Source organism: Onychomys torridus, chromosome 4, assembly GCF_903995425.1.
Source record: "Onychomys torridus chromosome 4, mOncTor1.1, whole genome shotgun sequence".
Taxonomy (NCBI): Eukaryota; Metazoa; Chordata; class Mammalia; order Rodentia; family Cricetidae; genus Onychomys; species Onychomys torridus.
In genome coordinates this window covers 37,829,846-37,854,495 of record NC_050446.1, presented here as the reverse complement: position 1 = coordinate 37,854,495, position 24,650 = coordinate 37,829,846, and the positions used below count along the sequence as shown (strand labels likewise).

General features: G+C 39.6%; 1 protein-coding gene across 5 annotated transcripts in view; it reads left to right on the top strand.

Moving 5' to 3' along the window:
- The window catches only part of Rbms1 (RNA binding motif single stranded interacting protein 1), a 218,210-nt gene that overhangs the window by 54,680 nt on the left and 138,880 nt on the right, over positions 1-24,650 (top strand). The window lies entirely within an intron of this gene.

Sequence of the window (24,650 nt, the reverse complement as noted above, 5' to 3'; positions counted from 1 at the left end):
TTCCTTAGACCCATGGTCTCCTCTCCATTTCCTTCCCCTATTGACAGTTCTTTCATTCCTAAATCAAAATTCCTTTTCATGACAGATTTGATAAGGCTTTTAGAAGATAATTTTAAAATACAAATAATTCAAGACTTCTGATGCTCATAAAATAGTTACTATATTTTATCCTATACAATGGTTTGCATCTACACTTTTTCAAGGATTGGATGAGCTACTTGTGACTGTTGAAATTTGAAATAATTGAAATAAAAAGCACAGGTCTCCAGTCATGTTAAGTATGTAACCAGGGCTTATGTATACATGTGTCCAGTATTAGAGAAAATTTCTAATAGAGCGCAATATCATAGAACATTTTCCAACCCATGTGGTTTTTTTTTTTTTTTCTCAAAGTCTCCTTTTTTTTTTTTTCCCCCGAGACAAAGTTTCTCTGTGTAGCTTTGCACCTTTCCTGGAACTCACTGTGTAGACCAGGCTGTCCTCAAACTCACAGAGATTCACCTGGCTTTGCCTCCCAAGTGCTGGGATTAAAGGCGTGCGCCACCACTGCCTGACATCAAAGTCTCCTTTTCCTTCTCATCTGTCTTGGGTTAAGCAACAGGGTGAATGGAGTGCAAACATTTACACTTTTTTAATTGTGTTAGAAGTGTTGGTAATTGAATGGACAGATCCTCCCACTAGACTAAGACTTTTGAATACTTAAAATTGAATTTATATGGGGTGTCTCTTAGTGATGGTTGTAAAGGTGTTTGGTTGTTCTTTTAGATTTATCATCTTATTTTATGTGTATGAGTGTTTGCCTGCACTATACATGTACACCACATGCATGCCTGGTGCCCTTGAAGGCCAGAATCCCCTGAACACTGACTCCCCTGGAACTGGAGTTAGGATGGTTGTGAACCACCATGTGAGTGTTGGGAACCAAACCCAGGTCCACTGCAAGAGCAGAAAGTGCTCTTACATGCTGAGCTATGTCTCCAGCCCTGCTTGCTGGTTTGTTTGCTTTCTTGCTTGCTTTGGCTCTTCAACAGACTAGAATCATGTGATAGTTAAACCTTCTTGTGAACTGGTGACTCCACATCTTGCATTGAGTGTTTCATTATTTCTAAAAACTTTACAACAGACTTCTTTCCCATAGCTGATTGGGCAACTTAGCTCTTATCAAAGTTAGCTGAAGTACTATGTGCCCTTTTCTCAGTTTAAACAAAATTTCGAATCCAAGATCTGTGTAGATCTTGGTATCTGCCAGTTAAAATATTGACTTTAAATAGAGAGGTCATAAAAATGTGAGATTAAAATGATTTGGCACTGAGTCCTTATCACACAACCAAAAGCAAATGGAGATTGCACAGTGCTATGCATAAGAAGCTGTATTGGTATAGACACACTCCTAGATCTTCTAAACCAGGTTTAAATCACAGTGCTTTCTGCTGAGAGATGGATATTTTTTAAATGCTTGGGAGCAAAAATTTACTTTGTGTTGAAGGGTTGCTGAGAGGCATTAAGATAGTACCATGAAGCTCTGGCATGAAAAAGAACAGTCCCCAAAGCCAAGCCACATTTCTTGGGATCAGAATCAGAAAATTTTGTGTAAGCATCGTGGTTCACCAGACATGCCTTCCTTAACGGAAGTCTGTTTTCCACTTTAATGTAGACATAATTTATGCAAAGCCAGGAAACCAAATTTTACCTTCATGTTACTTAATGCTTGTCACTTTGGCCAAAGTTTAGTGATTTTTATTGTGGAACTAAAAGTCAACTTCTGTGGCTGAAATCTTACATTCTACATGAAGGTGTTGTTTTCCTATCTCATCAAGAGTAGCTGTGTACAGATGAAATCTGGCCATTGGAGATGGCTTGCCGACCTGGATCTTGGAGAAAGAAAACTGTGGGAAGGCTTAGCTACTGGAGCAAGCTCCCTGGCTTAATTCTGCTTGGCTCTAGGTAACTGGGCAGGCTACTTTGTGTCCACTCACAAATGCCAATTCCTTAAGTGAAACGTTTGTCACCAATATTTCCCAGTACCTGAGTTAGGTAGGGCACATCAATAGATGCAAAGCTTCAGTGTGGTGGCCAGCATCCCTTCTCCCAAAGTTCCAGCCCTTTATTCCTCAGTCTACCTGTACACTCTCTCCCCCCAACAATTTAGATGTTGTATTTGAACTTAACGAAGGTGGTTTCATAGGCAAGGATGGCTTGCGGCTTCTAATCCTGATTTCTCTGAAGACACCAAACAATTATTGATTGCTGCAGCAGGTTGAGAATTCACACCTGCCTAAGTGTATCACTGCAGTGCCACTTCCTCCAGGAGAGTCTTAGTGTTGCCTTAAACCACTGCTGCAATGTTTCTTGAAGTCAGAAAGACATTTGGGATGCCAAGTGAAAAGCAAGAGTGAATGTCAGGAAAATGGCTGGTGGGGCGCCAACACTCATGAGGATGTCAGTCTTGCCTGTTGCAGCAGGCACTTTCAGATTCTCTTCCACCAAAGCTTTCTCGTCATTGCTTTCATTCACTTCCTCCCTACGTATCAGTTCCTTTCTTGTTGCTGTCACAAAGCACCATGAGCAGTGCAACTTACAGAAGGAAGAGTTTATTTGGGCTTAGAGTTCCAGAGGGTTAGAGTCTAGGGTGGTGGAGAGGAGGCATGGAGGCAGGAGCATGAAGCAGAGAGAACTAACTAAAAAAATGACAGGAGTCTTTAAACTCCCAAAGCCCAACTTTAATGACATACCTCCTCCAACAAGGCCATCCCTCCTAAACCCTCTCACCACAAACAGTGCCACCAATTGGTGATCAAGAATTCCATTGCCTGAGACTATGAGGGACATGTCATTCAAGCCAGTATACACTGTTATTCCCCTGGTGTTATTTAGATCTTTGCCATATCACCGACCAGTCTTGCTTTGTGTTTGTCTTTTTCTACTTTTTATGTCTCTGTGTCGTAAAAAATAATCATATTAACATGTAAATTTCATAAAGATTCATAGTTTGAATTCCTGAAATAAAGCAGATTCATACTCAAAGCATAGCTTTAACTACACTTATCTGTTTTATACAAGATGCTAGTAGAAGGTACGCAATGAAAACACAATTGATATAATTGCTTCTCTTTGGGAGCAGATAGACAGTAAATAATAACTTAAATGATAGCCAGTAGAGGATATATACCATATGTTATGGTAAAACGGTAAGCATAAGGATCTAAGTTTGGATTCCCAGCATCCATGTAAAAAGCCAGGTGTGGTTGTGCATTGGGAGGAGGGATGAAGATGAATGGCTCTCCCTGGAGCCATTGGCCAATCACCCTAACCAAATCAGTGAGCTTTGGGTCTAGTGATAATAAAAGGTGGCCTGCAGTAGAGGGAAGACATTTGATGTCCACCTCTGGCCCCCATACATATGTGTCCACACATGACTGCACACATACTCACACATTAACAGGTACCTAGGCCATGCATACACAGCATGCCACAGACGGCACATCGCACACAACACAACACAACACACATACAGTTAGCTGCTATTTTGAAGATGTGAGTAGGAACCTTTGGGCAGAAGTGACTGAGACTGAGTCTTGAAGGATCAACCTGGCAAAGGGGCAGAGGAAGAGAATCCCACGAGAGAACTGCAAATGTGAAGGAGGTGCTGCTTCTGCTGCCCAGCAACTGTAAAGGGTTGAAAGAGCACAATACCTGTGTCTCTGTAGACTAGGCAGAGAGGTACCAGATGGTACTGCAGAGGAAGGGAAGAGGCAAATCTCTGAGAGACTTGTAGGTTATGTCAGGGACTCGAGTCTTCTGCCTAAGATCATGTTAGCCTTTGAAAAAAAGTGGCAAATGCCTCATCTAGATTTACCCTAACAATCCCCTGTGAAGGTTACCAGCAGCTCCCCCTCATCCCTACCTACACCCAGGTATTCCTATTTTGCTTCTTCTGGAACTTACTTGTGCATTTCTTGTTCTGGTTTGCACTGAGACTATTGTGGAACAAGAGGTAGTAGCATGCCTTCAAAACCTCTCTAACCCAAGATGTTTCCTCAGAAAAGAAACTGATGTAGACGATGACCTATCAGCCTGCTTCAAGGGTTTCAGCTTGGATCTGTTGTGTCTTGGAGATAAACCACCTAATTTATGAAATTCTGATCTAGCATTTCCTCCCTTCAGTTCACTATTATGTTATTGTCTAGATGAAGAAAACTGCTTTTGATTTCCAAGAGACCATCCACTTCCAACCATTCACAATTCCTCCCCAAGAGAGCTAACAACAGGAAATCTCAGTGTCTTTTTCTTGCTGGAGCTGTATGTCCATGTCAATCACCCGAAATCTCCTAGGTAACCTAGGAGAAGAAAGGGAAAGGACCAAAAGGTTTGGGGACCTCTGCTTGGTGCCAGTCATTGGTTTTGTTGAACTGAACTCAGCAAGAAAGGAGAGTTGAAAAACTTGTGAGTACAGTGAACATAAGCAGGAAATGGACTTTAAAGAGTCATTTCAAATTCAGAAATCTAGTTCATAATACTGCTTGAATGCCAATGCTTATATATGGAACTTTTAGATTACCATTTAGTAAGCATCAAGACAAAACTAGAGGTGTACCCAGGGTGAAAGGCACAGGTCCAGAAAGGCGATTTTCCTTTTTAATCCACTGGATAAACAGAAACTAATGCAGTCATTTAGAGGGTCAGTTTTAATTGAAAACAAAACTAAAGAGAATAGTTCCTAGTCAATAAGTGATCATTTGTCAATCATTACACTAGTTACAAAATGCACAATGAGGAACAAGGTATTCAGATAAAAAGAGCTGTTTTCAGTTGCTGTTGTTGTTGGGCTGTTTTGTTTTGTTTTTTGAGATAGAGTAACCCTGGCTGTCCTAGAACTCACTCTGTGGACCAGGCTGGCCTCACATTCACCAAGATCTGTCTGTCTCTGCCTCCCAAGTGCTGGAATTAAAGGCATGTGCCACTACTGCCTGGCTAGATGAGGAATTTAACCATGACCTGGTTTCCTCCTGTATGGCATGACTGTGGGAGATAAAGGGTGTGAAAAGGCTTTTTAAAATATTGGACACGGGCCAGTGAGATGGCTCAGAGGTAAAGGTTCTTGCTGCCAAGCTAAATAACCTGAGATCCATCCCTGGGATCCACAAGGTAGAGGGAGAAAACTGACTCCTGGAAGCTGTTCTCTGACCATCTTAAGTACACCATGTTCCTTACTCTAACACAAGTAATAAAGAAACAGTGTAATTTAAAAATTTAAAAACAATCAGACATCATACAAACATGTTAACTAACATTATTTTGATTATCTTTTGCTGATTATCATGCTACCACAACCAAAACAATGAGCTATTATTTTGCATTATTCCTTCCATGTGACTTTGGCTAGGTCACTGATGCAGGTGGATGCAATTGGGAACTCAGCTGGGAGTGGAAGGCCCACAGTGGCTTCACACATCCTTGAGCTGTCTGACTGTGCCTGGAGCACCTTGGTTCTCTATGTCATTTTGCAAGACACTACTCCATGTGGGCTCTAACTAGATAGGAGACTAATATAGACATCCTTAAACTGCATTACAGTTGGGAGGACTCAACAGCCATGCGTCTGCAGCATTGTTGCAGATTGAGGGCATGGATGAAGTTCAATTGAGAGTGTCTACCGAGCTCACATGAAGCACTGAGCTTGAGCCATAGCACCAAAGCGTGTCAGACACTTAGTGTAGTGGCATACATCTGTTAGCCCGGCACTCACTTGGAAGGTTGAGGCAGAAGGCTCAAAAGTTCAAAGTCCTCCTGACCTACATAGCAAGGTCGAGGCCAGTCTGGGCGATATGAGACTGTCTCAAAAACCAAACAAAACAAAGCTTGAGAAACTGAAAGATCCCATTCCCAATGAATAAGCAATTAGAACCAAACTCAGTTTATCGCACTTTAGAGATGAGAATGTTTCTGTGAAGTTGCCCATACAACTGTCATATACTTATGGTGGGTTTTCCTGATTTACCCTCACTAAAACCTTATTTTTAACTTAATCCTACTGAGTAATGAAAAAGAAGTGTGCTATAGTCATCCTTGATGTTGCTCCAGATGTTAACTGCACTGTTAGAGGGTATTTGCTGCAAAGGCAATTTCGAACCCCCTCTAGTGGCAAAGATTTCTCTTCAAGTCTTTTTCAAAGACTTTTTGAATTAGTAACATGGCTGACTAACTTAAAACAAAATAGTTTCAAAAATGCATGGTTCTTACCACAGTATGTGTTGCAAAAAGTTTTTAATCTCTTATGACAAATGCTCACCTTCCTTAGCAATATTAATCACATATTTCAAAACAAAAGGAGACGTCTATTAACTTCTAAAAAGTAAAAACTGCTAGCTACCCCTTTTAGTTCATGCTCTTAAATAAAAATGTTTTGATGAAAATTAAAATATTCTGGTGTCTGATGTTAAATAAGTAAGTTGAATTTTATATTTTCTCTGAAGAATTGGGTTTTTGGTTTTGGTTTTGTTTTGAGGTTTTTTTTTTGTTTTTGGGTTTTTTTTTGGTTTGTTTTATTTTGCTTTTATATATATATATGACTATTTAAAAGCATAAGTTTTCAGCTAGAAAGTGATCGGTACTGATTGAATATGAGGCTTACAGAGCAGCAGTAGCCAAACTTAAACAGATACAGGTGCCAAAGCCTTGTGCTTTCATCTTTAAAAACAAAGCTTGAACTTGGTTTTTTTGGAGCCAGTGGAGAAGCAATACTCGTAACTATCACCATCAGTCTGCACAAAAGACAGCGCCAGTGCCAAGGGTGGGAACAGGAAAACCGCTCCCCGTGCAGTGCAGATTAACTCCACCCAGCCCCTTGCTCAAGTTTGGTAATGATACTCATTAGCTTACTGTTTTACCTGCCCACCTGTGGCCAGATCCAGTCTCTGCTCCTACTGGAAAAGACTTTCTTACAAGGTAGCACTCCCAACTATTTGTGGAAGCTGATCCAACTTATTCTGCACTCTCGTGGCAGGTCAACCACACCTCTCCATTCCCTTGGCCTCAAAGGCAGGGAAATCATCCGGGGTGGTAAGAATCCATCCGGGTTTTGCTGTTCGTTTTTTTAAATCTCCAGAAAATAGAACCTGGGATTACCCAAATAATTTCCAGAGACTTTGTTTGGGAGTATATGATGGACTAAAACAATGAGTCTGCCCAATCAAAAGTTAGACTTTTTTCTTTCCAGTACCTCTAAGTTCAGCATTTATAACCAAGTGTATGTCTCTTGTGGTCTTAATTACATCCGGTGTTGTGAGCTGGCAGCATTTCCTCTGTTGAGACCGCCCCGGTTATTTGCCAGACTATGTTTGTTTCTGTGAATACAGAGAGAGGAAACTGAATTGTACTAGAGAGTCACATTTAAGAAAGAGCCAAGTTTAAGCATAACTTTGAATTTTTTTGGGAAACAAAACAAAACTCAAAAAACAAAGGCACTACATTTGTTATCAACAGCCTGGCAAGATGGTTATTAAAATATATACGTGATAAAAACACACAAGGCGTGCTGCCCAACTCAGAAGCACCCTGATTGTTTTCTCTTGAGTATGTATGAAAGTATCATTTGACTAGGAGAGACCAGAGAGCCCATTCCTACTCTAGTTGCTCAGACTTGAAAAAATGAAGGCGAATTTGCATTTCTTAAAATGGTGCTCTCATAGAAATGTTTCTTGGAACGGTAGTCTGTGCTCACAGCTGCATTCAATTGAGTAAAAGTTACTTCCAGACAAGAATGAAATTCAGCTTAACAGTTTGAACTTGCCTGGAACACAGTCCTGTAGGGTGAGTGTTCTACATGCTTAGGAAACTGGACACAGGTGCCCTGCTGGGGCAATTTCTTGTAAATAGTACCCGATAGGAGCCAGGAAGCAGCGTCATCATTTCCAACTGAAGATGTAGTGTTCTAGAACAATACCCATACACACAACTGTCTTATTTTTAAGTTTCCCTCTCTGTTCCAAAACTGCATTGTAAAGATGCAATTCTCTTTTGGAATTATATTCATATTGACTCTGTCACTATCTGTGTGTACACAATCATTCAGATAGATATATGTAAATGCATAGTCAAACTTTTCAGAATTTAAAAATCTTGTCATTCCTTATTTTCAAGCAATTTTATTTCCTTCAGTTTTAGTCTCTCATTCATTTTTTTTTAATTGTGGGGTGAGTATAGTTCAGATATATATTTTTTTCTTGGCTTTATAAGATTAGATGATTTTCCACATGTATTTACATATAGTGTCATCTTAGACTTTTTTGGGAGGGGTTGTTCGAGACAGAGTTTCTCTGTGTTGCCCTGGCTGTCCTGGATCTCACTCTGTAGACCAGGCTGGCCTCGAACTCACAGAGATCTGCCTGCCTCTGCCTCCCTAGTGCTGGGATCAAAGGCCTGCACTACCACTGCCTAGCCATCTTAGATTTTTAATATAGATTTTCAAAAATCTGTTGGATAGGCACTGTTGACTTCTATTTTCCTGCATATTGTAATACTTTGTTTTCAAAAGGGAATGTTGCATTATTGTAACTTGGATACTGCCAAACCTTAATGTACGAGGTCTTCAGTGAGAAAAAATGTAATGAACTGTGTGTCTTCTCTGTGGATCTTTTTGTCATCTAAACAACTAGTGTGTAGTTTCAGCCAGAGGTTATCAGGTTGAAGGAAAGTCTTAACACAGTAAGCCAGAATTAACAAACACGCATAAAAATTCCAGCCTTCTCAATTTGTAGGAAGCAAAACTATTTCCGGCCTAACTTTGGTGACAGAGAAACCAGACATTTTTTCATTCCTTGACCCTTCTACTAAGTTGCCTTGAAGACCTTTGTTTGTAATTTCTTTCTGCATTCTTTTCCTCTTGAGGAGCAACCCTCCATCCAGCAGTGAGATACTAATTAAAGAGAAGCCACTATGACCCTGGGTTGTTTAGAAGTTACCTAGAATGAGGTGGCTGCACAAATCTGAACAGGAAACATTCGTTCCCCAAATATAACACAGTTCTTAAAACCATCTCATCACAAATCTGCTGGCTTTGAATAGCAAGAAAAATGTCTCCTTTGACATAAAACATGTATGTTTCTAACCCAAAGAGCCCCTGATTCATATATAGTTTGCAAAAAATTGCCATCATTGACCTTAACTTGTAGCTACCAAATTATAATATATTTTAAAGGCATTGAAATATGTAAACATTAAAGGTGCATTTTAAAGTTGAGAAAGGATGGTTAATTTGTATGGGTTTTTTTCTTCTTTGGTGTAGGTAGAGGGGGTGCTGTTTCTAGTTATTCCTGTTCAAGAATCTGAGGCTCTTTTTTTTTTTTTTTTTCTGAAACCTTTAATTGGAATAAAATTAATGTGGTGCCTGCCACTGATGTAGGTGAAAGTACTACAGCATTTTTAGTAATAAATGTTTAGAAAGAAAAAAAAATAACATCTTAGGTAAGCAGGTGGGGTTGACTGACATTAAATCCTTCCCCTTTTAAAATGACTTCGGATTGGCAAGCACTAACCTACCTGTAAGGCTGAGGGTGTGCTCATTAGTAGAGCGTGTGCCCATCGCCCATCAAGTACAAAGCCCAAATTCGATCCCGCCACAGCAAAAATTAATTAATTAAAATTAATCTGTACGACTATGTTTCTCTTTCTCAGAAAACTTTGTTAGTGTTTGTTTAGTGAGACATTCTGATTGTAATGGAGACTCGCTGCTGTCTATCTTTAGTGGAGTGAGACCGTACCGAGGACAGATAAAGAGGAATCAGAACCTGAGTTAGGAAGCCAGAGCTCAGTGGAGCCTGAGCATGCTGCCTTTCTGCATCTCAGCACTGAGTGTAGTGAGCAGGGGTCCTGTGGATACCAACTGGGTAACTAACTGCCTTTGGTTCAGGCATGGTTTGAAAGGGAAGAGCTGAGCAATGTCCTCCGGAACTCCTTCCGTTCTTGTCCTCTAGTGGCTCTTGGTTCAGCAGGTTGCAGGGGCTGGCTCCATTGCTTCCCGGTACCCACGGGCTTCTCTCTCTTCCGGAGTCTGTTGCAATCCTGTGAGTCACTCTTGTGTCATCGTTTCTCTTTCCTAACATCAGCTTACTCCTCCTTTGTACTCGGTATCCAGTGGCACAACTGGAGTCACTCATCAACCCTAGTTGGATGAGTTGGGGAACAACTTGGTTAAGGGATGATCGCTATTTTAGGGCCCCTTTTACTCAATCTTCACAATGTGCTCATAAGATATAAAACAACTAAAAAGCATCTGTCCAGGAAAAAGGTGTTTTGAAAAATTTAAGATACAGAATTCACTGAGCCAGGCTGTAGTGGCGCACACCTTTAATCCCACCACTTGCGGGGCAGAGGCAGGCAGATCTCTGTGAGTGCCAGGACAGACAGGCTACGCAGAGAAACTTTGTCTTGATGTACACTACCCCTCCCCTCCAAAAGAAGAATTTACTGTAGAGGCTGAGAAGAAGGTTCACTGGGTAAAGTGATTGCCATGCAAGCCTGAGAATCTGGGTTCTGCCATTCAAAACAATATTGCTTTAAAATCCTCCCGCTTCCGTGCTGCCCCATTTAAGCAGCTGTACCTTCAGGCATGTTGATGAGTTAACGCCACGTGCCAGGTACGACTGTCCTTCTCCGTTCTAATACGATCTGAAGAGTACTTTTGCTAAGCCACCTGATATTAACAATTTCTAAAGAGAATAGCAATTCCTAATTTCTTTAAGGTAAGCATCCTTTATTTATTTATTGGTGCGGGGAATTGAACTTAGGTCTTTCCACATGCTACGCAAGTGCTCTACCACTGAACTGTACTTCCAAACTAGCAAACATCCTCTTCATATTTGCCTTTAAAGTTCCTTCCTTCCCCATTACTGCCCACCTTTCACATTTCAGTTGCTCAGGAAATCAAAATAAACACTAGGGAAGAGTCCTTAATTATTCATTCTTTTGCATCCCTTTACTTTCAAAAATATGAAGAGAGGTTCTGAAATTCATTATGCAGAATCATTTTTTAGTTTCTGCTACGTGTATAGTCACTTATGAGTGAGTAGACAGTAGATATAATTACACCCAAGTGTGTGATTTTTCTTTTCATTTAAAAGTTTTCAACCAAAAGTCGGGTTGAAATTCAATTTAAAATTCAGCTACTCAGCTCTTAGTTCACATAGATGCAAGTGTTGCCCGTTAATGGGGCTTTCATTCCCTTGCACTTCGGAAGCGGTCAGCATTCCCAAATGCACTCAGGAGTGTTTTCACTCATTAGAGAACCAATTTTTCTCAGAGCCTTCTCTGAAGACTTTCTGTGTGAAAACAAAACAAAATGGGTAGTAAGAGTGCCATATTAGTTGAGGAAAATGTTGTTCTTAATTGTACAAAATTATACTTTTTTCTTAGACTCTTAAGTCAATTTAAAAAATCACTTTTGATTCCAGAGTTGCAGTAGTATCCAATAAGGGTGAATATAGTGAAGAGCATGGGGTGGAGAGATGGGGCGGGGGAACAGGGAGAATGAGAATATGCTGATGATGCAGGGGCACAAAAACTCAAAAGAGTGTGGCCATGAGTTTGGTTCCCAGTCAAAAAGCTAAGCTTGGAACCGTACACACAGGCTTCTTGAGTTCAGTGGAGATTATTGTGATTACTGTGGGTGAGATCATATATGGAAAAGATCTGGAACAGAGAAGAGAAGGGGCCAATGGAGGACTTCTTGAAATTCCATGAAGCAGGTAGGTGACATGGATACAGAGCTTGGTAATGCTGGATGGACAGAGAGAAGTTGTGAAGTGGTGAGGAGAGTTGATTAGAGGGGTCTGTAAGTACATTGTGAGCTGCCTCTGTGCAAACTTCTATTACAGAGTGATCACTCAATAACTCTGGCTATGAAGGAGTAAAGGCATGAAACATCTTAAGAAACAAGAAATGCCTTCTTTCCTTGTCTTAGGGAGAGAAAACTTGAGTAAGTAAATGTCGAGGGAAAAACCATTATATCTTCTTTCCTTATTTCTAAATGGAAGACATATTAATGTAATACTTCATTTTGTGCATGGGTACAATACTCCTGTGAGCATGGGTATGTGCATATGCTTATGGAGGTCAGGGGACAACTTCAGTGACATCCTAAGTAATGCCTTCTACCTTCTTTGTGAAAGGGTTTCCAATTGGCCTGGAAGCTACCAATTAGGCTAGATGGACTGTCCAGCAGGCCGCAGGGATGCTCCAGTCTCTTCCTTCCAAACATTGATATTACAAGTGTGTGTCACCATGCCTGGCGTTTTTACAGGGCTTCTGAGAATGAAACTCAGGTCTTCATGTTTGTGAAGCGGGCACTTTCCCACCGAGCTATCTCTTCAATCCTGGGGGGAAAAATGACTCACTATTGAAAACAAACAAAATCGTACTTGATGTGGAGGGGTTTGTATGAGGGTGGAGACAAGGAGCAGTTATAGGGAACTTCTTTGAAGTAAGGGATATAAGGCAAAAATCTGTATCTTATAAAGAACTAGAGGCATTTCTGAAACTATTGGCATAGAGAACAATGCCAAGAAGATATGGAGAACTATAGAGATGTATTTGAAAAAGAACTGAAGGCATTTCCTATAAATAGTTTTAGGTGATGTCTCATCATTTGGCAATGAAGGGCAAATTGAGAGTTTCAACTAATTCACAAGGGATGGGGCCAAGAACACTTGGGGGTGAATAAATTGGGTATTTCATAGCACTGCGGTGTAACTAAAGCCAGGTGAATGTTTAGTGAAGTTTTAGGTGAGCATTGCTATGATTTCCATGGGAGGTTGTTGGCAATTGAAGAGGAGAAGTAGGAAGCTCTTGTCTGAAACGCTCCTTCCAAAGAGGAATGAGGAATGGGAGAGCCGTGAATGCTACATGCTAGAAACAGCACTCTTAAGTGGCGTGTTGTTACGTTAGATTGATTATTTGAAACGAAATGGTAGATTGATAATGCTGTTCGTGAGGATGTGACCTCATGGGCCAGAAGAATGAGAGAATAAAGGATTGGGGAATGTAATATAAGAATGAATGAAATAAGCACTCCAGAATACTTTATCAGCAATGTTTCCCAACATATTAAGCACTAAAATGATAATGTCTAATACTATCATTCTTGTTTGATTTATTTGTTGCTGTTTGTGTTTTCAGCACTGGGAATGGAACCTAGGACCTCATGGAAGGCAAGCGAGCTACTACTAATTGATGCAAACTATGTTTTGCTTTTTGAGACAAGGTCTCACTGTGTTGCCCAGTCTTGTCAAGAGCTCATTCTGCACCTCAGCAGGTCACGAACTCAAAATTCTTCTGCCTCAGCCTCTAGAATAGCTAGAGTTACAAGCCTGGGCCTCTAGGCCCAGCTAGAACACAAAAGAATGGGTGGTTCAGAACTTGATGACATGGTGCTGTCAGTCACTGAGAGGAAGTGGATTTTGTAGATTTTCTAGAAATTAAACTGTAAGGCTAGAAATGTTTGGGTTTTTTTTCCCAATTAATTTGGGTAGTTGGATTTTAAAAAATAATTTTGATTAAGTTTGTTCTGTGACAATTTTGTATATTTGTATGGTGCATTCTGATTACTCTCACTGCCCTGTTTTTAATCTTTCTCCCTCTCCTCCCTACAAGTCTCTCTCCACATTCACATATTTTTCTTTTGTTTTGGGATCCACTAAGTTTGACCAGAGTCATCTAGGTAGTCAGGAGTTTAGAACTATCCATTTTAGCCTGCTAGGCTCACAGTGGGTACATAACTGAAGACAAGGAGCTCCTCCCCCGGAGCGATCAGTAACTAATAGTTTAGCAGGGACAGGAAGGCTCTGTGATTCCCTCCTTGATCCGTGGTTGACTGTTGGTATGCCCAGTCTCGTGCAGGCCCAGCACAGTAGTCATGGGCAGGTGCTGTGAGATTACAATGGTTGTGCCATGCTCAGATGATGGCCTTTCACCATCCTCCTCCTTATCTAACTGCTTTTACATTTTTTCCCTGCTCCCTCTCCTGAAACGTTCCCTGGACCTCAGAGGAGGTTGTATAAATGCCATGATTAGGGTTGAGTACTCAACCATTTCTTAGTCTCAGTCTGCATTCACTTGTGCTCATAGTAAACAGAAGCTTCTCTGATTAAGGCTGAGAGCATCATTTGCCTATTAGTTGAAACACAAATATTTAGAAGACAGTTTGACATTTTGTGGGTTTAGGTAAACAATAATAGTGAGTTTTTCCTAAGGCCGTAGACCTTCTCAGCCATGAGGTTTAACTCAGGTTTACAGTATGAGGAACAGGCTTCAAATTCAGAGAAGTCCATTACCCCATAACAATTGTGCCACTGGTGTGCAGTGAGCCCATCTTACATGGCAGGTTGGCATTCATAGAGCATGGGGCTCAAAGTTGAGTACGATCATTGATGCTATTTCTCTGATACTCTGTATAACACCTTTGGGCACGACAAAAGCTAACCAGTAAGAAGGAAGCTTCCAGGTCAGTTCCAGCTTGATTAGTCTATATCCTGAAACCCAGGTGTGTGGTGTTTTCAACAGGGTCTTATCCACCAGTTCTGTTGAACAACCAAGAGGAATGGCAATAGTCTGTATTGTTTTTAGAGGCCTCCCACATCTGGCACAGGAAAGTAATGTTAAGCCATGCAGAGTATCTTAGTAGTTTCCCTTTTTTTTTTTTTTTTTCATACACCTCTCTTTTTGGTTAATCCTCTTTCCTTTCCTCACCTTCCTCATTTCCTACCCCGTGTTTAAACACTTTCACCCCCACTATCTCCTCCTCCTTTACATTTTACATTAGCTATGTTATACTCTCCCTCCTCCCTTAAGGCAGCCTTCATGCCCTTCTGGATTCCTGGCTTCTCAGGTACTGCAGAGTAAATACACAAATCTACAGTTTTGGAGCTAGAGCCTATATATGAAAGAGAGCATGCAACATTTGTCTTTCCAAGTCTGGGTTACCTCACTCAGGTTTTTTTTGGGTTTTTTTGTGTTGTTGTTGTTGTTGTTGTTGTTGTTGTTGTTGTTGTTTCTGCCAGTTCTATCCATTCACCTGCGAATTTCATATTTTGATTTTCCTCACAGGTAACAAATTGTTTTGTGTATACATACCACATTTTCATTATCCATTCATCAGCTGATAGTCATCTAGACTGATCTGATTACATTTCCTAGCTATTTTGAGAAGAGCAGCAGCGAACAGGAGCGAGCACATATCTCTGTAGTAGAAGACAGAGTCTTTTGACTTTAGACCGAGGAGTGGTATAGCTCAGTTATGTGGTAGCTGTAGTTCTGGCTTTGGGGAGAGCCTCCCCACTGATTTCCATAGTGGTTGTACCAGTTTGTATACTCCCACCAACAGGGAATAGGGATTCTTCTTTCACTACATCTTCACCAACATTGTGGTAGTCATTCTGACTGGGGTGAGATGGAATCTAAATGGAGTTTAAATTTGCATGACCCTAAGGGCTCATGATGGCAAACACTTTTTGAACATGTTTGTTTATCCATTTGTAGTTCTTCTTTGAGAACTCCCTGTTCAGATCTGTAGCCCATTTATTTTATTTATTTTTTCTGTGTATGGATATTATATCTGAGTGTATGTTTGTGTACCATGTGTGTGCCTTATACCTCTGCAGGCCAGAAGAAGGCACCAGATCCCCCTGAACTGGAATTACAGATAGTGGTGAGCTGTCCTATGGGTGCTGGGAATTGAACCCTGATCCTCTGGAAGAGCAGCCAGTGCTCTTAACCACCTAGACATTGCTACAGCCCCCATTTTTGATTGGGTTGTTTGTTTTCTTGATTTTATATTTAAGTCCTTTGTACAGTCTAGTTCTCTGTTGGATGTATCACTGACAAAGATTTTCTTGCATTTTGGGGGCTGCCTGTTGATTTAATCAGCCATCTCCTTCAGTGCTTTTATATTTCAGAGGTCCCATTTGTCAAGTGTTGGCCTTCCTGGGGGACCTGTGTCGTGTTTAGAAAGTCCTTACTTGTGTCTTGTAGCATAGTCTGCCTTTTCAGAGTTTCAGGTTTTACGCTGAGGTCATGGATTCATTTGTAGTTAAGAGAGAGAGAGAGAGAGAGAGAGAGAGAGAGAGAGAGAGAGAGAGAGAGAGAGAGAGAGAGAGAGGAGTGGAGTGGTAAATAAGAATCTAGTTTCATTTTTCTACATGTAGACATGCACTGTCCCCAAGAATTTGTGGAAGATTCTGTCTTTTCTATATTGTACATTTTTGGCATCTTTCTCAAAAAGAAAGGGGGAGTGGCTATAGTTTTATGGGCTTATATCTGGGCCTTCTGAGTGTTCTATTCTGTTCTATTGATCCATGTGCCTGTTTTTGTGCCAACACCATGGTCTTTTACCACCATAGTTCTGTAGTATGACATAACATAGGTTATGGTAATCTCTCTAGTAAGATGGATAGCTTTGGGTATCCAGTGTCTTTTGAACATTCATGAATCTTAAGATTGTTTTTCTGTTTCTTTAAAGAGGAGCATGAGGGCTTTGGTTGGAAGTGCATTGGATCTCAAATTGGTTTTGGTAGGAGGGTCATTTCAATATTAATTCTTCTAATCCATGATCATGTGAGGTATTTCCATCTGCTAGCGTCTTCCTGGATTTCTTCCATCAGAGTTTTAAAGTTTTCATTGTAGAGACCCTTCAGCTTCTAAGTTAGGTTTATTCCAAGATAATATATTTTTAAGACTATTGTAAATGGAATTGTTTCTCTGATTTCTCTCTCGGGGTCTTTTCATTGATATATAGAAAGACTTCTGACTTGTGTGTGTGTGTGTGTCAATTTTGTATTTTGCTCCTTTGCTGAAAGTATTTATAAGTTCTGGGAGTTTGTGGTAGAGCTTTTAGGATGTCTCATAATTAGAATCGTGTCATCTGATAACAGGGATAGTTTGACTACCTCTCCTCCTGTTTGAATCAGTTTTGTTTCCTTCCTTTGTCTTATTGTTTGAACTCAAATTGCAGAGCACTATTTTGAATAGGAGTGGAAAAATGAATAGTCTTATCTTATTCCTGATTTTAATAGGATTGCTTCAAATTTTTCTCTAACATAATATTGACTATGGGTTTGCAAAACAGAGCCTTTATGATACTGATGTATATCCTTCCCAACATTATTCTTCTTAGCGCTTTCAACATGAAGAGGTTCTGGGTTTCTTCAAAGGCCTTTTCTGTGACTATGGAAATAATCATATGATTTCTGTCTCTGAAGTCGATTTATATGACTTATTACATTTAACAATTTGAGTAAGTTGAACCAGTCTTGCATTTCTGAAATAAAGCCAACTTGATCATAGTAAACAATTTTTATGTGATCTAGTTTTTTCCTCTTTCTCTTTTTTTGAAACAAGGTTTGTCTCTATAGCCCAAGCTGGCTTTAAACTGATAATGATCTTCCTGCCTCAGCCTCCTGAATTCTGGGGTTATAGATATGATATAGGGATGAGACTGGAATTTTAGGTAGGATAATATCACTCATGAAAACATCTTAGCTGTGTGCTGAAGTTATCTGAAGAAGGTTGACTTTGCTAATGGTAAAATATTTAGTTTGTCTTTATAGTTGAATAAAATTATGATTTTTATGATTATTTTTTCACAAAAATGATAAGGTAGGAGTCTTTTCCTTTTGTATAGCTGTAGATTTAGGTGAAGGTTGCTAAACTAATAGGTTTATACTTCTCTCCTTTTTTAAAATTGTGGTTTTCATTGAAGGCCTGTGTTTCATCTACTTCTCTATGCTACAAATGGCAGTGGCAGTCTGTAGACAGTGGAGATAAAGTGGTTCTCAGAGAGCTCTGCTGTTTTGTATTGAAGAGGATGAAGGGAGAAGCAGACACTTTGAAAAAAACCAACCATTGGAGTTTCAAGGCATTGTGTCATGAGGGAAAATAATTCTCAGTTATGTCAATCCTTCTAAAAACACATTTTGCTACTATTTTTGATTTTAGTAAGTAAATGTTCATTCAAGAGAAAGAAAACATTTAGTTATTTAGCCTCTTTGTTCAAGAAGCTGTATTTTGTACTTATATCAAAGATGTTTAAATAATAATGGAAGATAGGTAGGTATGTGGTTGTGTGGATAATAGTTGTTAATAATAGTTGGATGGATGGATGGATGGATGGATGGATGGATGGATGGATCTAAAAACAGAAAGGCACTGAGGTTAACTGTGCCTATCTTTTATGTCCCTGTAACCACTCTCTGTTTCATTCTCTATATCTCTCTGTCTTCAAGTTAGGATGACAGTGTGTGTCCTTATCAGTCCTGGTCCTAAATCATTAAGAATTGAGCCACAGGGGCTGGTGGGAGGTTACAGAGACTCTCAAGAGTGCAGAACTGGCAAGGAGACTGGGAGGTACTGATTTATGGTGCAGCCAGGTCAATGAGCATGTACTGATCTCTTGCTGGATGCCTTTCCACAGAGTAAATAGTACAGAGTGCATGCTGTATCTTGGCATTATTTTCTCAAGGGAGTTCATAATGTACAACGTGTGTGCAGTAAGACGGCCTAATTTATGCATTAAGACAGCCCTTAAAAAATAAAGCAAGGAGTCTCAGGAAATGGGAGCAGGAAAAGCTCAAAGGGACCAGACCATGAGCTGTGATTTCAACAGAATAAACACAGAGAGGTGGATGAGTGTGGTCTAGCAGATGGAAGAAGAGAGGCTGTTTCCTGGCAAAGCTCAGAACCGGGACAGAGCAAGTCCCTGGGCAGCCAAAGCATGAGGAGTAGCTGGAAGATCCAAGGACAGCCAAAGCATGAGGAGTAGTTGAAAGATCCATGAGCAACCCAAAGTATGAGGAGTAGCTGAAATAGAGGTAAAGGGGCAGGGGAGTCAGAGTAGAGTGCCTTGTGTTTGAAGTGAGTGTTTTAGGAAGTAGAATGATGCAGTCAGAGGCAATATAAAGCTGTTGTGAAAGCTTACAACGTTACATTTGGAAGGAATAAGGACTGGTTGTCAGGAACGCAGAATAAATAAGGAATGGTCACAGGAGAAAACTGAAGAGGTTGGTAGTGATAGCTTGGAGAATCTAATGGGTAAAACTGGTGGAGAAGGAAAAGTAAGTCAGCAAGAAGCAGAGAATTCTAATTTAGAAACAGTTGAGGGAGGGGTTGCCATCAATTACGGAAATTAGCTGAATCCTCTCAATTTCATCCCTTAGACTTACAGCCTTTCCAAATGGAGTCACTGTTGGCTCTTATATAATTACATATCTCAACTTTTAAAATGGCTTTTTCTGTTTTTCTTTCCTTCTTTCTTATGAGACAACTCGGTTAAGAAAAGGGAAAATGGGCAGTTAAAAGAAAACCATCCATTGTGTGGTCACTTCACAAGCACTGAAGTAAATATAAATATAATATATAAATATAAATATAAATATAACAGCACTGAAAATAAATTCACCTGAACTGTCTGGAATTCCTCAAGAGTCAACTTCACAAGACATTTTTGTACTCTCACCAGCTGTTTGTGAACTCCTATCAGCTAAAGATACTTTAATTATGGAAGATTCCAAACATATACCAGAGAAGAAACAATGAATAGTTTCAGTAGTCATCAGCAATTTGACCATTTTTCTTTGTGAGTAGGAATGTTTTGAGTGTTATGTGATGGAGTGAAATGAATCATCTAATTTTCTATTACTAGGGTTTGTACGTCTACCTGACATAATCTACTAGTCACCAGAAACCTAAACTATGATTTTCTAAAACAAGCGACACTGACAGACACACATAAGGAAAATCAGTTCTTACAGTGTTTGTGGTGTTTTGTAGTGGGATGTATTTAATGATTTCCATGTACACAGTGGGCGTGAAGTCTTAAGTTCTTATGACAACCTCTAAAATAGAATATACTTTCAAATCACCCCAGAGATTGTAAATCAGAGACTCTGAGGTGGTACTCATTATTAACACTGAGAATTTTTGTCTCATAGACTAAAATTTTCAACTTGTTATTGATTTAGCATTTACCTCAATAAGCAGCTTTGTTTTTAGTGAAATAATGACATGTATTTGGGTAGTACTTACTCTGTTCTGCTTTTACAGTCCTGGGGTTGAGCTCAGGGGCTTGTAAGTACTAGACAAGCCTCCACCACTGTATAGCATCCTCAGTCTGTACCAGCATATTTTTAGAAGGCACTGTTCATCATTAATTTACATATTTATGAACTTACATTTGAATACTTCCGTATGTACCAAGTCCTGAGTTAAGTGCTTGGTGTATCTTTTGTGAGGTATGTTACTAATTTCTTAAGATGACTTTCAGGGTTAGAACAATAATTTTCACTTGTAGCGGGGGAACGTTTACAGGTAAGTGAAATTTATAGCTAATCCCAAAGCTTTGGTTAAGTGCAGTTTGTTTTGCTTTTCTTGTGGGTCACAGCAGTGAAGTGATAAGGAGAACCGGGTAAGGCCAGAGAGGAGCTGTCAGAAGACTAGTTAGTTCCTGAACTAACTAGCGTTAGTCCTTACATAGTAGATGTTACTCCAAGGACAAAGAAGTCGCTGCTCTGCCTATAACTGGCCTGCCTTGCCTGTGAAGTGATTGCTTTTCATCCACATTGTCATCTTCTCTCACTTTTAAGGACTGTGACAGCCATTTCAGACATTCTTTCCTCTGACTTAACCTGATTACACAATAGTCACTCATCTGATGATCTGAAGCCCTAGGGAGACTGAGAACTGGAGTACCAGGTCATGTAGATGGATGGGAACCTGTGAGAGGTGTAAAAATGGAATTCTGCTGTGTACTAGGAAAGGGGTGGGTATATCTCCACCTATAGCTGCAAGTAATACATTTCAAAGCACTAATAGCAACAAATGGAGAAGAAGAGTTGGACAAAGACTTACACAGATTTCAGTTCAACTCCCTTAAACCTTTCTTGTTATTTAAATGTCCGTAATATGTAAATTCTACACAAATCACTGGAAATGACAGTGAGGAAATGGCCGAGGAAGGAAACATGGCTTAACTTGCTCCTTGTGATACATGCTTCTGGGGAGAGTAGGAGATGCATTCTCATTTTGATGTCCTGCTTCTGCTATTGGCGTACTACTCCTTGGTAGGACTGAGTATGTGATTCATTTCCTCTGTGCTCTTAGTTCCTAGGAAGGCTTAAAATGAATATCTGACAAAACATGCTTTCAGAATTTGTTATGAATGAAAAGACACTTAAGTCTATTTGTATGCAGTATACTCTGCACCTGTGTACTATATGTTGTTGATGCTAAGACTCACTCTTCAAATATCAAGCTCTTTGAAATTAGTATGCATTATAATTTATGATGTCTTATAATTACTGTCATCCACTTTTTTTAATGGTAGCGTCTCAGTAACTTTGGGCACTTATAATCAGGAATGTCTTTGATTACATGATGTAGAGTTAATATCTAAATATTTATAGGACATTGGTGTCAGAGACATGAGGAAGACAATTCTTTGTTATCCTAAAAGGAAAGCAACAAGATTTTTTTTTTTTTTTACTCTAGTAGTTGAGGTCAAGAGAGGGCATTTTGTCATGGAATTCCATTTCCTTAAAAGTCACATCCAGGGAGGGCCCTAACAGACTGTTAGAGGGAAGAGCAGTTCCAGAGACCCACATTTAATCCCTAGCTCACTACCACCTATAACTCCAGCTTCAAGGGACCCAACAATCTCTTCTGTATTCTGTGGGAATGTGTTTTCATGTGCACATAATTAGAAATGAAAATCATTTTTTGAAAAGTCACATGCAGGGACAAAATGCAGCATATGCTATAATCTCTCTTTAAATCCCAAATAATCTACAGATTAAAGTGAAGATTCACTACAACAACATATGTAAAACATATTCTTTAAGATTTGGTCACTTCCCTGACATTTAGCTCTTTCTGACTCAGGTATTCATGGTCTTGAATGTAAGAATAAAACAGGCATTTTACCATAGATTTCTCTATGTAAGAAAGCTAGCTTCTCTTGCCATTCATTCAGCCAATAAAACCTCCCAGACGCAGGACTGTATTTTAGATAAATAACTGAAGGATTTATACACTTCTTGGGCAATCCAAGAAGGTTGTGGAGACCCCACCAAAGATAACTGTGCCCCACTTTATAAGGTATAGAACACCAAAAAATTTACTTTATACATCTCCAGAGGACACAGAGTCTGGTCCTGGATGTTTCCAGAAGTGGTTTAACATTGAAGTTTGTTATAAGTTTGGGCAAGTACAGAGAGACATAAGACATTATCATTAGCCAGTGTGTCCAAGGAGAAAGAGCAGTGTTCATTCAGTCACTGAAGTACTTCTTGAGGGCTCATGGGATGGCTCAAAAGGTAAAGAAATTTGTCATCGAACCTGATTTCACTCCTCAGGCCCCACAGTGTGGAAGGAGAGGACCAACTCCCACAAACAAATAAGTGTAATAAGATAAAAAATAATCCTAGATTTATTTTTAAAAATATTTGTTGAATGATTATTGTATGCTGGATATAGGGATTGGCCCTTATACAATTCTCTCTGGCCTTGAAATTCTGTATTTTTGGCCTTCATGACTTTTGATAAGTTGCCTCACCTGCCTATTCACAGAAAAGCATGGAGATATCTTCCCTGCCTCCATCTCTGAGTCTTTAATGGGATGATAAAGTATTTTTATGAATGGTAACATGTTAATGCATGTATTATGCCTACCATTATGAATACACGTGGGTTTATGTGTCTCAAACATTCTAATGTCTTCAGAAGTTATCTACTTCCTCCTGCCTCTCTCTTGGGGAAGAATCTGGATTTTTATAATAATCCTGTGGTTAGCATATCATTCTTTCTGCCACTGTACTTAATGTTAGGCTGAGGATTGGACAGAGGGTGGTTCAGGGAGTATGTGCTTAATATGGCTTGAGTGTTCTAGGAGTGTCCTTACACTTTGGAATTAGGAATTGCTGATGTCATGATCAGTCATATTGTCATGACAACACCAGAATTTCCTCATTTGCCTTCTCTTCGACTTGGGAGTATCAGTTTGCCACAGGTCTGTCGTCAGTATACCCCATGTGTTAGATAACTCAGAACTTGTTGTTCTGAAAAACACTTAGGGTGGGGAGTTTGTGTAAGCTCCTTAGGTATCCTATTTCAGGATTCTAAGCTACGTATCCTAATGTTGGAAAGTTTACCTTCATACATATTCAACTGAATAGAAATCCACTTTTGAGTCTATATATTCTGGTTCAAACTATAATTCAGTGGAGAATGAAAAGCTTTTCAGCATTCTCATTTCCATTAAGGATGTCATTAATTATTCCAGCATCTTCCTCTTCAGGTGAAATAGACCTAATTTAGTAATGATCTTAGCAACCAAAGAGAAAAGAAACTTTGCATTGGTTTTCTTTCGTATTTGGAATGCTTTGAGCTGACCTCCCATTAGGGACCTTCCCTGACCGTTAGCATTATCCTTTAACGACCTTTTTACCATTCTCAGCTGACATGGGGTTTGTTTGTCCCAGGTACAGTTTGCTATGCGCTGTCAAAGTTGTCATCCATCTCACTGAATTTTACTCATGGAAAGGAGGTGGTTATTCCAGGTTTGAACTCATTTTGTTTTCCATGATTTAAAGATTCTGGCTCTAGTTTTTCACAAACTCTGTTCATTTTCCTAAGAACTTTCTGTCCCTTTGAAGATGCCTTAGCAGAGAGGTGGGTGCAATTAGCAATGCCCCTCCTTCCTTTCTCCAGCTGTTACTCTGGCCCCAGTGTGCTCACATGCATAGATGATTATCTTACTTCGAGCTCCCCGGTAAACGAATTTGAGAGATTCCCCTGTAATAATAGCTTTCCTTCAGAACTTGTGAGCTTAACTACAAGTTGCAGAAACTAACTTGAGATATTTGAAATAGTCTGAACACAGGCCCTCATAGTTCGATAGGTATGCCCATAGTCCAGCAGCTCCAATGCTGGGCTTCCACGGTGAAGAGGGCAGAAGATAGATGTCTCCATCTGGGGAATCCAGGGAGACAGAACTCATAGTGCATGGACTTTTATCTTCTCCCAGGTTCTCAAACACTCGATGGTTTTTATTTTCTATAGAATGTGAGCTACAGGTACAAATTCATTATCATACAGACCAAAACAATACAAAATATTCAAGTTTTAACTTGTTTATTTGAAGGATTTTGTTCTGTTTTGTTTTAGAAAGACTAAGCCATCTGTTGTTCTTACTAAAAAACAGGGAAAAAAACATATCTTTTAGAGTGTTTGTACCAGAAATTTAAGTGAGCTTTTAATTTTTATTAACCTTTTCAAGAAAAGAGTAATAACTATGTTCAAAATTATTTATAACTTTAAAAATGATTTGAAACATATTTTTTCATAGAGATAAATATCCTAAATGGTAGTTAAGGTTTTGATGGACGTATAATTTTACAATTAAACTAATCTTAAATAGGTCTTCTATGACTTTTTGAGGGAAAGTATGTTACCAATTTTATTTCAGAATTCTGGAAGTTTCTTAATATCATGGCAGCCTGTAGAAGGTAGTCCTTCTTGCCTCTATCACAATTCCATCCCTCTAATTGTCTCCCCAAAGTAAAGTGGATTGCAAGAGAGTCTGTCTTAATGACCACTAGTAAAGTGATATCTAA